The sequence below is a fragment of the Microcebus murinus genome, chromosome 2 (genome assembly GCF_040939455.1).
Source record: "Microcebus murinus isolate Inina chromosome 2, M.murinus_Inina_mat1.0, whole genome shotgun sequence".
Classification (NCBI taxonomy): Eukaryota; Metazoa; Chordata; class Mammalia; order Primates; family Cheirogaleidae; genus Microcebus; species Microcebus murinus.
In genome coordinates this window covers 96,141,953-96,156,032 of record NC_134105.1, presented here as the reverse complement: position 1 = coordinate 96,156,032, position 14,080 = coordinate 96,141,953, and positions in this window count along the sequence as shown.

Genomic DNA, 14,080 nt, shown 5'->3' with positions numbered 1-14,080 from the left:
CATACTACTAAGTGAAGTTTCCCAAGAATGGAAAAACAAGCACCACATATACTCACCAGCAAACTGGTATTAACTGAGCAGCACCTATAGGTACTACCGTAATAGGGTATTGGGCAGGGGGAGGGGGCAGGGTGGCGGGTATATACATACATAATGAGTGAGATGTGCACCATCTGGGGGATGGTCATGCTGGAAACTCAGACTTGTTGGGGGGAGGAGGGGAATGGGCATTTATTGAAACCTTAAGATCTATACCTGCATAATATGCTGAAATAAAAAAAAATGCAAGAAAAAGAAAAGAAATGCAATTTAAAGTACGATCTAAGTGAATGAAAATAAACAGAAACAAATACAATGGGATCTCAGAACAGGAAAGTCAGTTCTGATGTGGTCAACGAGAAAGGAGGTGGTTTTTAATCTGAGTCTTTAATGAATGGTAAGATTTCAATAGACATGGAGCCCTTTAAGTCTGTTCCAATACCTATTTAGTTTAGCGGAGGAAACATGCTCTCCTAAAGAGAGTCCTGGGCTGCCCTGACAGCTCTTCTATTGAGGCAGTGTTACCAGTTGGAGAAACCGCCTGTTCATTAAGGGAGAATTAAACCCAGCCACCTTTCCCTAAACCCCCTGTTGGGAATCACCTTTATTTGCTGTTTTGGATAAAGTGATCTTGTCAGGTTGTTTAGGCTTTTAACATGACTGATCTTTACAGTTGTATTTTTGGGCAGGAAATGGCCAGACCCCACCCTGAGCGCTCTGTCTTTTTTAACAAAAAGAAAAATCCATCATTCCAACAATGAATCTCTTTTCTTGTTGTAAAGGAACTTTTGAAAACAAAAAATCCATGTAAGAAACTTAAAAAAAAAAACAGTTACTTACGAAAATCTGGCTTTACTAGAAATTAGTCATAAGGCTCCATTTAACCTTCAGTTCTAGAAATTAATGGAGAATTTTACATTTATGGATAAGCAAAATTGGGACAATTACCTGGTATATGAAATTGAATTTAATACTAGAAACAAAAGGAATTTTTATGCCTTAAGACATGGAACTTCTTGACTGAGAAGGGAGAAGTTTGGATAAGGCAAGGATTACTGCAATTCTGTGAAGAAAAACTAAATAGAAATGGTTTTTCATTAATGTGGTTATGCCTCTCTGGGAGCATTCTGGGTAGATGTAGCCTAGAGAGTGAGATTACACACTCATGAAAATAGTTTTTGAGGATTTGAGAATATAATAAATTATATTATATAATTTATATGTATATTATATTATATAATATAAAGTTAATAAATTATATAATTATATAAATTTTATTATACTAAATATTATTTTATTATTTATACTTTAAATATATTTTATTAGTTATTAATAATAAATTAATAAATATATAAGAATACAGGCTTATACATTTTATAATTTATGTAATAAATTATATATTTATATAATATAGTAATATATAATTATTTACACATAAATAATTATAAAATGTGATAAAATAGTATTAGAATCAATGGACTATAAATGCAAAAAGGTTTTTTTCTTATTTTCTACAAGAAATTACATGAAGTGCTTAGAAAAGTTTCAGCAAGTCATAAAAACATTGCTGTGAGCAAGATAGTATGGAAGATGGAGGAAATTTTTATAAAAGCACAGAAGGCCTCTGCACCCAGATTTCTTTAAAAGTGCCCTTAAATTCTCACTATATTTTGTAGCAACTATAAATGGAAACGAGAGATGCTGCTTTATGGTGACACAGAACTTACACTCAGGGACACATACTTAAAGAAAAAGCCTTGGACCTACATCAAAAGATTGGCATATAGATGCTCATATGTTTTACATTAAAATAAAATGTGCAAGGTGTGTATCATTTTTTATGATTTCTAACTTTAACTTTTTGGATTACCAGAATAATACTATTTCCAATTGTATTGAAGAATGATGATTTTTAGTGAGCTACTTTATACAACAGTTAATAAAGTTAGGAGTGCTCCTCATTTCTTAAGGTGGTCTAGAAAGGACTTTTAAAGTTTTAGGAAGAAAAACACAACAGATGATGAACAAAAGTCCACGCTGAAACAAAAAGCATCAATATCTTAAGTTTGATATGATAATAACATCTCTTAGAACTATTTCAGGCAAAAACAATGAATACTATACTAGATGAACCACATAATACCTATCAACTTTTAGCAATATCTCAACCCTCCTCTGCTTAAGACAAAGACATTGGTGTCCTTGCCACTCTTCTACCCTTCCTTACACCCTTTCATGTCCCATCATCTATGCCTTTTCTTATACATTGAAAAAAAAATTGTTAAAATTTACATTCTGATCTATAATCATTAAGTATTTGGCGTTTCACCTACAAAGCAATTCTAAAATTTGAAAACCAACAAATATTATTATCATGAATATGTGACTATCGTTCCTTATAATAATAGAGTTTGCCAGATTTAGCAAATAAAAATACAGGATGCCTAGATAAACTTGGATTTCAGATAACAACAAACAATTCCTTTTAGATGAGTATGTTCTATGAAATGTTTGGGCCATACTTACACTAAAAGATTATCTAAAATTCAAATTTAACTGAGTATCTACATTTTATCTGGCAACCTACCTATATGACAATGTCCTGTGCAAGGATTATGTTTTTCCTCCATGGCTCTGATGCCATGACCCCTGGTCTAGTCAAAAGGGAATATTCCTAGACTTAAAGTAAATAGATGAATCTTTTCTTAAACACCATCAGTTATTTAAATCCCAGTAGACTTCTTATTTAAAATCAATGCAACTAAACATAAAGTTTTGTTTATGACTTGTTGTTATCATATTCTTATTCTCTTTGGACATTCTGAAATCATTTGATAGGTTTTATGACTCTTCATCATAAAAATGAAGAGGTTAGCCTATTTGTGTGTGTATTTTTTTTTTTCACACACACACACATAGAACTTTGTTAAACACCTGTTAAGAAAGTGGTATTTTACACACATCATCTGTTTAACAATAGTCACTGCCCTGCTTAAAACCCTTCTTTGGCTTCCCATTTCACTTTATATAAAGTATAAAATCCATTAAGTGCTCCACAAGGCTGTATATGATCTGGGTTCTTTTTCTTTGTTAGTTTTACTTGGCAGCACTATTTTCATTTTGTTCATATTTTTTGTATTGGTCTTTTGTTTCTGGAAACTCAGTCGTTCCTTTTCTTCATTTTTTTTTTCACTAATAAATTTTGTTTTCTCTGACTGATTTAAAGTCATCTTTTCATTTCCCTTGACTTTTTTTTTTTTACCCTGCAACTAAACTAGAAATGTATAGTTTTTCTCCTAAAACATACAATGGTCATTCTTATAAATTACATTTTCTAATTTTCTTGTCAGTCTGCTTCAGGGAAATCTGCATATTCAATGTACTTGCTTGTAGTTTGGCCCATACCAAATTGTTAATTAATCCAAATATCTGAGCAGCAAACTCCAAATTGCATCATTCTTCAGCACCATCCAACACATAGCTCACTCCATTGCCACCTTCTTTCTCTTGACTCCATTAATTTCTACTTAGCCTTCATATCTCATTCCAATACTACCTTAGAAGTCCTTGAAAATAATTATATTTATTTGTGTGATTATTGATGTCTGACCCACCCCCCCCACCCCCCGCAGAGACTATAGGCTCTATGCAGGCAAGAGCCATGTCTGATTGGTTCTCTACTGAATGCCTACCTTTTACCATGGTGTCTAGTACATGGTAAATGTTATATACAAATATAAATATATATACACACACATACATGAATGTACATAGACACATATACATGCATAATTATTAAATGAATGAGTAGATAGATGAATAAAGAATGGTCATAGGATAAGAGTGATATTATTTTCATCACAATTTTACAAATTAGAAAAACTGAGATTTGGAGAAATTAAATAACTCATTTACTTAGTTCATGAGTGGGAGTCAGAGTTGAAATCCACATCTGCTTATTATCTCTATTACTGCTACTCTCTAAAGTCCGTTCAAGTTCCAACAACCCATGACCATATGATCTACAATCCTGCTAATAAGACTACAGATGGGGAAAAACATAATGATATTGGTTGGTTTTCGCAGAACTGTGATTTCAGACATTAAGCAACATGTCTCGAGGGAGTTGCAAGGAGTGGGACTGGCTTGTGGTTTGGTGAGAGGGAGGGGCAGGCTGAGCCACACAGCCACCAGAGACAGCACCTGGAACAGAAGAGAGTTTTTTGCCCACACACTGAGTATCTGGCTTCCAGATGGACCTTGGGCACACATTTGTTTTTGTAATTTCCCCTCCTCCTCTTCATCTCTTCATTCACCACCCTACTTTCAGAGGCATTTAAGGGTGGGCTTTGTGCTGTATTGCCTCCTTTTTCCCCTCTTTAACCCCACCCTCTATTTCCCTTCCGCAAACAGCGACCAGCAGTGACAGAGCTTTCCTGTGCTTGGAATCAAAGGGGAAACGAAATCTAACTGATTCACTCAGCACCCTTCAACCTAGACACCTGGCTGTGTCTGCAGCTTTTGGGTAGAGCTTGATCTGTTCAGTTAGGACAGTAGTTCAGTTCATCTACGTACACCCACCAGAAGTTCTGTGTGCTGAGTGATGGCTGTCTGTCAGTGATCTACCTTGCATAGGCACTCCCTGGGAGATGACGCGGACTGACCAGTTCTGTTGTGGCAGGCCACAGGGCTTTGCCTGTTAGCAAAAGCCACTCCCTGACGTAGGGAGCATGTTGTGACCTTTTGTGTGCCCTTTCGGTTCAGGCTTTTCAAGGATTAGCAAAAGATTGCAGTATCTTTTCCCAAAGCAAACCTTTAGACATTTTCAGAAAATAGTAATTGTCTCCTTCATTCACTAACCTCAGGGAGGAGTCCAGGATCCTGGCAGGGGTCTGTCTTCCATTATCATTCTTAATCTTCAAACTACATACCTGTGCTGGATAAGGACAGCTCCATAAATAGATCTAAGTACATCTTTGAACACAGTCCAGGCTCCACTCTCTATGTCTATGGACCAGATGCTGTGAGGAAGGCACCTGTCTCAGAATGAAAGGCAGATATGAGGAAGGGGTGACTGAAAAGGTCAGGGGAAAGTTGCAGCAAAGTTGGTTTCTGTGAGTTAACATCAATTCTTCTCCTCCACCATAAGTGTTTAGGCTAAAAATACCAAAGGTTACCAAAGCTTAATGCCAAGCTTAAATTGTGAGTAGAAAAATATGGAGTGTGAATTATTGTTCCCACTTGTTTATAAATTAATGGAGGAAGGGACCACATCCCTGTCTTCCTTTATCCCTCACTCTTATGGGAGATTGTTATTGTTATAAATACTCATGTTCCTCCACATGAAGGGATGCTATCTTCTCACTCCGTTGGTGTCAAGCTTGGCTGCGTTGCTTGCTTTGGCCAAATGTGAGCAGAAGTGATATGTGTCGCTTCTGAGCAAAAGATTTAAAAGTTATCACATATTGTTCTCTTTTCTCTCTGCTACAAAACTAGGATTAACCCTAAAAAATATCATTCCTTTATCCTGTGTCCTGGAAAGAAGAGGAGGTGGAGCAGAACCATACCTGACCTGCTATGGATATAGTTTGAGCAAGAAATAAATACTTGTTATAAGTCAGTGATATTGAGAACTTGTCATTGCAACATATTTAGGCTACATTCCCTATTCCAATGGACCTTCTAGAGTTTGGTCTAAACTCAGGTATACTTACATCAACCTCCAAGAGAACCCACAGTCCTCATAGACATTAAAGCCCCCTCCAAAAGAAACTGAGAGTGGCCCTCCCACTCATAAGAATGGCAATAGCTGTAGCATTCAAGGTTTCTTAAGAGGTTTCCTCTTTTAGGGCTGAACATCATGTAATTAGTATGACTTATAGATACACCACAAGCTCCCGTGCCAATAAATTTCTTTCTTCCATATAAACTAAGTTAATTTGTCCCATAGAGATTGCCAGGGAATAATCCTAACCTCACAGTTTTCAAGGTCTGGCAGCAGAGGGAGGGGAGCTGAGGGATCAGAAACAAGAACCAGAATGTGAGGGACACTGTGAGTAATCCAGGGTTGGAATAAATTACAAAATTTTCCAGAATATTGTACCCTGTAGATAAAGGATAACTATAGAATCAGATACTCAAGGAAGTGGGATTTCAGAAGAGACTGTAATATTGAAGGGTAGGACAGGAATAACAAAAAAGCATGGCAATCACATTCTTGTTATGTGTATTGCTGGCCTATATCTGAGTTTCAATGAAATAGAGGCATGATTCCCAATCTGGAGGCATTCACAACCTCCTTGTAGGGATGAATAAACCAAACTGCCAAAAAAGTATTATTGCACTATGATATGCATATGGAGAAATGCAAATATTGTAAGATGACAGGCTGGAGACTATGTACAAACTGAGTACCTTCTGGGTTATACTGAACATCAGATCAAGAAACAGAGAACTACCTGTCCCCAGGAACCATCTTCATGATTCCTTCCAACTTCTTCCCAAAGATCACCATTATCTTGACTTCTAATGGCATAGATTAGTTTTGTCTTCTTTACAACGATATAAAAATAGAATCCTACAATACATACTCTTTCATGTTTGGCTTCTTTTAATCAACATTACATGTGTAAGCATTATCTATATTGTTCCCTGTAAATGTAGAGTGTTCATTCTCATTTTTATATAGTACCCCATTGTGTCAAGATGTACTTATTTATCAAATCTACTGTTCATGAATATATATTTTGCAGTTTTCTGGTTTGAAGTATTTTAAATAGTGTTGATCTGAAAATTCTAGCACATGTTTTTGGTTAACATATGTATGATTTTATGCTGTATAAATGTCTAGAACTGTAATTTCTGGGTCATAGGAGTTGTTAGTACTTGTGTGGTGTCCTGTGTTGAGAAGAACTGTAAAGCCACATCTGAGCTTAGTAAAAATGATTGGATAAATTTATTATTTATATCTGGCAAGGGAAAGAGAGGCAATGACATGCACGCCAGGTATTTGGCATTCCTAGTATTGAACAACAGTAAATGGCATCCCTAGTATTGAACAACAGTAAAATTAGTACACTAAACAAGTGATTCTAAATTCTATAAAATTAAGGAACAAGATAGAGTAAGCAATATTGGAAGCCATGGAGCAAAAGCCATAGAAAAATTGATAAGAAATATAGCTCTGACAGTCCTTTCAAAACTTAGATTCCGTCTTCCCCACTTTTTCCTCAGTTCTTTCTTCTCTTTTATTCAAATGCTAATGGACTGTGTGGTTGATTTAAAATACTGACAATAATGGAACACTGTTGCTATTGCAATGCACATTTGTCCAAATAAGCCAGCCTAGGAGACTTAGAGTACAAGATATCAATGAGGAGACTGATTCAAGAAGACAGCTGGGATGAGGACAATCTCTTGGTCTCATGGGAGAAGTTGGAAGTGGCTAGGTGTGAATGTGTGCTTTAAACTAAAGAGTACTAATATTAAAAATAAAGAAAAATGCATAATATAAAAACAATAGAGAAAAATCAACAATACTAAGTTGATTCTTTAAAAAAAAATCAACAAAATTAATTGACAACTCCTTAGTTAAGCTGACTAAGAATAAAAGATAACACCAAATTACTAAAATCAGGAATGAAAGAAAAAAAATGACAAACAACCTTAAAAAATGAAAAGGATTATCAGGGAACACATTAAACATATGTATGCCAACAACTTAAATAATTTAGATAAAATGGAGACAACTAAGAAACATAAATCACCAAAACTGACTCTGGAAGATATAGAAAATATGTATAGACTTATAAAAAGGTAAAGAAATTTCATTAATAATTTAAAAACTTTCCACAAAGCAAAGCCTATGCCCAGATTCAATTTACTGGTGACTTATACCAAACATCTAAAGAAGAATTAATATAACTTGCTATGATTTGAATGTGACCCCCACAAAAGTATTGGATACTTAATCCCCAATGCAACAGTGTTGAGAGTTAGGGCCTAATGGGAGGTGTTTGGGTCACAAAGGCTCCATCTTCATGAATGAGTTAATGCCAATTATAAAAAATCTTGGGACCATGAGTTTCATCTCTTGTTCTTTCTCTCACTCTTTCACCTCTAACTTGGGGTAATGCAGCAAGAAGTCCCTCATCAGATGCCAACACCTTGATATTGGACTTCTCAGCCTCCAGAACTGTGAGAAATAAATTTGTTTTCTTTATAAATTACCCAAACTGTGGTATTCTCTTATAGCAACACAAAATGGACTAAGACACAATCATTCACAAACTCTTCCAAAATAGAAAATGAAGGAATCACTTCCCAACTCACTAAAAAATACTATTAGAGTTAAGAAATAAGTTCAGCCATGTTGAAGAATACTAAGTCACTATACAAAAATCAACTGTATTTTTTCTTTTTCTTTTCTTTTCTTTTTTTTTTTTTTTGAGACAGGGTCTCACTCTCTTGCCTGGGCCAGAGTGCCGTGGCATCAGCTTTAGCTCACAGCAACTTCAAACTCCTGGGCTCAAGCGATCCTCCTGCCTCAGCCTCCCGAGTAGCTGGGACTACAGGCATGTGCCACCATGCCCGACTAATTATATATATATATATATATATATATATATACATATATATATATATATATATTAGTTAGCCAATTAATTTTTTCCTATTTATAGTAGAGATGGGGTCTCACTCTTGCTCAGGCTGGTTTTGAACTCCTGACCTTGAGCAATCCACCTGCCTCGGCCTCCCAGAGTGCTAGGATTACAGGTGTGAGCCACTGCGCCCTGCCTCAACTGTATTTCTATATGCAAGCAATGAACAATCCAAAAATAAAAATAAGAACACAATTTCATTTATAATAATATAAAAAGAAGTAAATACTTAGGAATAAATTTAAGAAAAGAAGTTCAAAACTTGTACTCTGGGAACTACAACACATCACTAAAGACATTTTAGAAGATTAAAATAAATTAAAAGATATCCTATGCTCATGGATTAGAAAACTTAATATTGTTAAAGTCTTAATACTCCCTAAATTGATCTACAGATCCATTGTGATCTCTGTCAAAATCTCAGCTTCCTTTTTTGTAGGAACTGGAAAACTGAACCTAAAATTCATATGAAAATTCTAGGGTCCCAGAATAGTGAAAATAGAAGAGGAAGAACAACAAATTTGAAGGACTCACACTTTCTGATTTCAAAATTTTACACAGTTGTAGTAACCAGAGCAGTGTGTTACTGGCATAAGGATGGCTATACAGATCAATGAAACAGAACTGAGAGTCCAAAAACTAACATTTCTGCTTGTGATCAATTGACTTTGAATAAGTATGCCAAGATAATCCAATAATGTCTGTTCAACAAGTGGTGCTGAGATCATTCCACATGCAAAGGAATAAAGTTTGACCCCTTCCTAACAACATATATAAAAATGAACTAAAAATGGATCATAGACGTCACTTTAAGAGGTAAAAATATAAGATTCTTAGTAAGTATAAATCTCCACGTAGACCTAACTTTAAGAGGTAAAAATATAAGATTCTTAGTAAGTATAAATCTCCACGTAGACCTAACTTTAAGAGGTAAAAATATAAGATTCTTAGAGGAAAACATAAGTATAAATCTCCATAATTTTGGATTATGGACACCAAAAGTATAAGCAATGAAAGAAAAAGTAGATAAATAGAACTTCATCAAAATTAAAAACGTCTGTGCTACAAATAATATCATCAAGAAACTGAAAATAGAATCCAAAGAATGGGGAAAAATATTTGCTACTCACATATCTGATAACGGACTGATACCAGGATATGCAATAAACTCTTAAAACTCAACAATATAAAGGCAAATAACTCAATTTAAAAAATTAGCAATTGATTTAAATAAGCATCTCTCCAAAGAAGATACATGGATAGCCAATGAGCACATTTAATAATATTCAACATCTTTAACCATTAGGAAAAGACAAATCAAAGCCACAATGAGATACCACCTCACCACTAGGACAGCTATGATCACAAAGACACACAAGTATCAATGAGGATGTGAAGAAATTGAAATCTTCATGCATTGATGGTAGGAATGTAAAATGGGAAAAGCAGTTCCTTAAAATGTTAAACAAATCTACCAAATGACCTGGCAATTCCACTCCCCAAAATAGAAAACATAAATCCACATAAAAACTTAAATTTTCATAGTAGCCTCATTTATAACAGTCAAAAAGTGGGGAAAAAAACAACCATCCATCAACTGATGAATGGATAATGAATAAATAAATGTGATATATTCATACAATGAAATATTATTCAACCATAAAAAGAAATGAAGTACTAATACATACTAAGACATGGATGAACCTTGGAAAAATCATGCTATTTAAAAGAAGTCACTGACAAAACCACATATTATAAGATGCAAATTATATGAAATGTCCAGGCAGGCAAATATATAGAGATTGAAAGGAGGATTAGTGGTTGCCTAGGGCTGGGGTCAGGGGAGGAAGAAAATGAGGAATGACTGCTAATTGATCAAAGTTTCTTTTAAGTGTAAAGACAATGTTCTCAACTTAGATCATTGTGATATGTGCACAACTCTCTGAATATCCTAAAACCATTGAATGCTATACTTTGCATGAGTAAATTTTATGTTATGTGAATTACTATGTTTTTAAAAAGTGAAGAACAATTATGATGATGATTAAAGAGGCTATCCACGCAGAGGAGAAACTAAAGTGCACTCACAGATGAAGGTGGAAACAATTTATTTGACTTAATAATAGTGTCACATGATCTACAACTACCACTACAAAAGTGGGGTCTTTGGAAAAGAAAGGCAAATACACAGAAAAAGGTGTAGTCTTTTGCTGAGTGCAAATCTAAACAATCTTTGTACTCAATGCCAGGACATCTGAAAGTTTTAAAGAGCTATTAAAGTTTTAAAAATATATATCTTTTAATAAATAAGCAGTTTGGTGACCAAATGCACCAAAACAGCCTCGCTCCAGACGGCAGACAGCAGCTGGGCTGGGCTGATCCTATGTCCTTTGGAAAAGCCCTTCTCTCTGCCCTTTACCACCTACACACCTTCCAGGAGCTTCCTGCTGCTCCTGGCCCCATGGTGTGGTCTCCTTTACATCAGCCTGGCCCCAACCAGCTTCTCAGTCTGGACAGACTGGGTTACGCTTGGATCCTAATTAGAGGGAGTTGTGGGAAACCAGGAAAAAGTCTTCATTGTGGCCCTGTGTTTCCAGAGGATGCTGAAGTTGAAGGCAGCGGGACGAAAATATCAATGTTTCTATACTACCCTAGGTAGAAGCCTTCTTTCTTCCCCCAACTTCCTTTTCTTTCATTTCTTTTTCCTCTTCCCTTTCATTTTTGGTCTGAGACACCTTGTTAATTTTTAAAGATTAACAGGCCATTTAGCATGAGAAGAGTGTGGCACAGGTCGCAGATGAATAAATTAGTACCAAAACTTCACACTAAGATGAAAATCAAAGCTGTCTGTTTTATTGCTTAAAGTATCTGTGAGTGCTGGGCAGGAGGAAATTGGTATCTCATTAAAAAAATGAGAAAGTGAGGTAGAGAGGAAGCTGAACGCTCGTTAAAAGTGGTGGAAAAGCTGTCTTAATTATGCTTTTCCATTTGCTAACAAGTGGACATTTGTTATGAGTTCAGGACTCTTTATCCCAAACAAAAACAAACAGAGTTAAGGACATTATTTTTGTCTTTTTAGCCAGTGGTGGCTCTGGAGTCCTGTTTCAAAATAAAGGTTGCACTGCGGGAAGTCAATTAGACCAGAGAATGCTGGCAAAGGGTCAACTGCTTTCACTTTCAAAGATTGATTTGAGAGCTGCTACCCAACCTTTCACCTTGCTCTCATGTAAGGGGGAAGGTGGGCAAGGACTCCTTATTAGTGCAAGAATCTGTGTGCCTGGAGAGGCATTTAAAGGCCCTGCTAAGAGTCATTCAGTCAAAAATAGTTATTGAAAGTCTATTGTCCCAGTGAAACGCAGTTTTCTTTTCTGGAAAATGGAGTTACTAATGACCTCATGGTTGTTGAGGTGATTAAATAAGATGTAACATGAGAAAACACCTAGCAATGAGTTAAGGGCTCCAAGGAACTTTAACAATACTGACGACCACTTATTGATGCTTGCTATGAATCTAGTACACTATCTTACTTAATTTTCATAATAGCCATATATAGTGCTATCATTTCCACTCTTTGAGTAAAAAAAAAAAATTACATGATTTTGTATAGTATCAACTAGTAAGTGAGAGTGGTATTTGAATCCAAGTCTGTTTTACAATTTCTTTTGGAAGGTCATGAAAAAGATATGACCTCTGACTTCTAGGCTTACAGTGGAATAGAAATATACTTCAATGATAAAATAGGGTGTGATTAATGGCCAAAGGGATTTAATGTGCTAAGGGAATTTAAAGAAAAGAGAGATTGCTTCTGACTAGAGAATTATGCCAAGAGGCAGTAACATAATGTCGAAGAATATATATACAATACTTGGTTGAAATTCCATATCCCTTTGTTTCTAAGCTGTGTAACATTGAACACATTATTTCTTCTCTCCAAGCTGCCTTCAGCTATAACATGAGGTTTGAGATACTATCTCCCTTTTAGAAAGCTGTGAGGTTTGAAAAAATAATGTCTATAAAACTCTCATCAGTGCCTGGTGAATTACTTTTTAAAAATCAGGATATATTTCATACAAGAGGTAGTAAATTAAGAGTTTTGAACGACGGTGATAGGATTTCAACAGAGACATCTAAGTTTGAAAGAATGAAGTATCTCCAGTGTTAAATATGGTGGAAGTGTACCATTTTCTAAGTATGTCAAGTATGATAACTGTTTTCAAGTTCAAGTAACGATAGTAGTATTGTATCAGACTAAAACTTCCTGCCAATAACAATGATAAACTCTGCATAAAATATAAAAATAAACTTTATAAAACACTGAAGAGTGACCAAAGGTAATCAAAAACTAAAGGGGATTTGACCTTTGATAGAAGGGACCACAGTGAATGAGACTGACATTTATAAGGCCTTTCTTTTAAAGTCCCAAGTCTATGTGGTATTAAGGGGAAAGAGTTCAAACAGAAGGGTGCAGTTTTAGTGACCTGAAGAGAAAGAACAGAGGAGAAATTTAAAGAAATGATGGTGCCATGGTGGGGGTGAGTGCCCCATATCTACAAATAAACCCTCCTCAAATTCTTGACTTACCCTTGAACTATGTATGCTCAAGGCAACATTCCAGGGAAAAAACAATAATTAGAAGGATAATAGACATGTAGAGAAACTTCAGTGGCTTTCTACTTCAGGGAAGACCAAGGTTTTAAAGTTCAAGTCTAAAAATTCCAAAGGGGCTTGGACTTTCCAATAAAACCATGGAATGACAATACTTTTGGCATAAAGATCATGTCTCATGACCAAAATATTGACCCAAAGACTAAGGGGAAAATGGATATGGACCAACCCTTACAAAGTTAAGCCATCACAAGCTAAAGGTGATCTGCTAGTAATTTAGCTGATAAAGAAAGGAAAGGGGAAGAGGAAGAGGAAGGGAAGGGGAAAGGGAAGAGGAAGGATAAGGAGAAGAAGAAGGAAGAGGAGGAGGGGGAGAAGCAGAGGAAAAGAAGAAGAAAAAGAAAATTTATTCAGAAAAAAGAACTAAATCCAGGGCCTGGACAATGAAGCTCAATAGTTGGTATATAATGAAAAGAAAATCACCACACATGTAAAGAACTAGGAAAATATTTATTAGATTTTAAAATCTGGCAGTAGAGATAGATTTGTGGGCAAACCAGATGTTGGAATTTACAGACAAGTGCTTAAAATACCTATGATAGACTTCTGCTAACAGCCAAGAGGGAGTAAATAGTCTGGAATTACTGTCGCTGTAAACAACTAGGAAACTGGACAAAATATAGAAAACTAATATTAGGCATTAAGCAACAGAACTGTGATCCTGAGAAAAGGAAAACAAATGAGATGACCCCTATTTTCACATTGATTTATTGCTT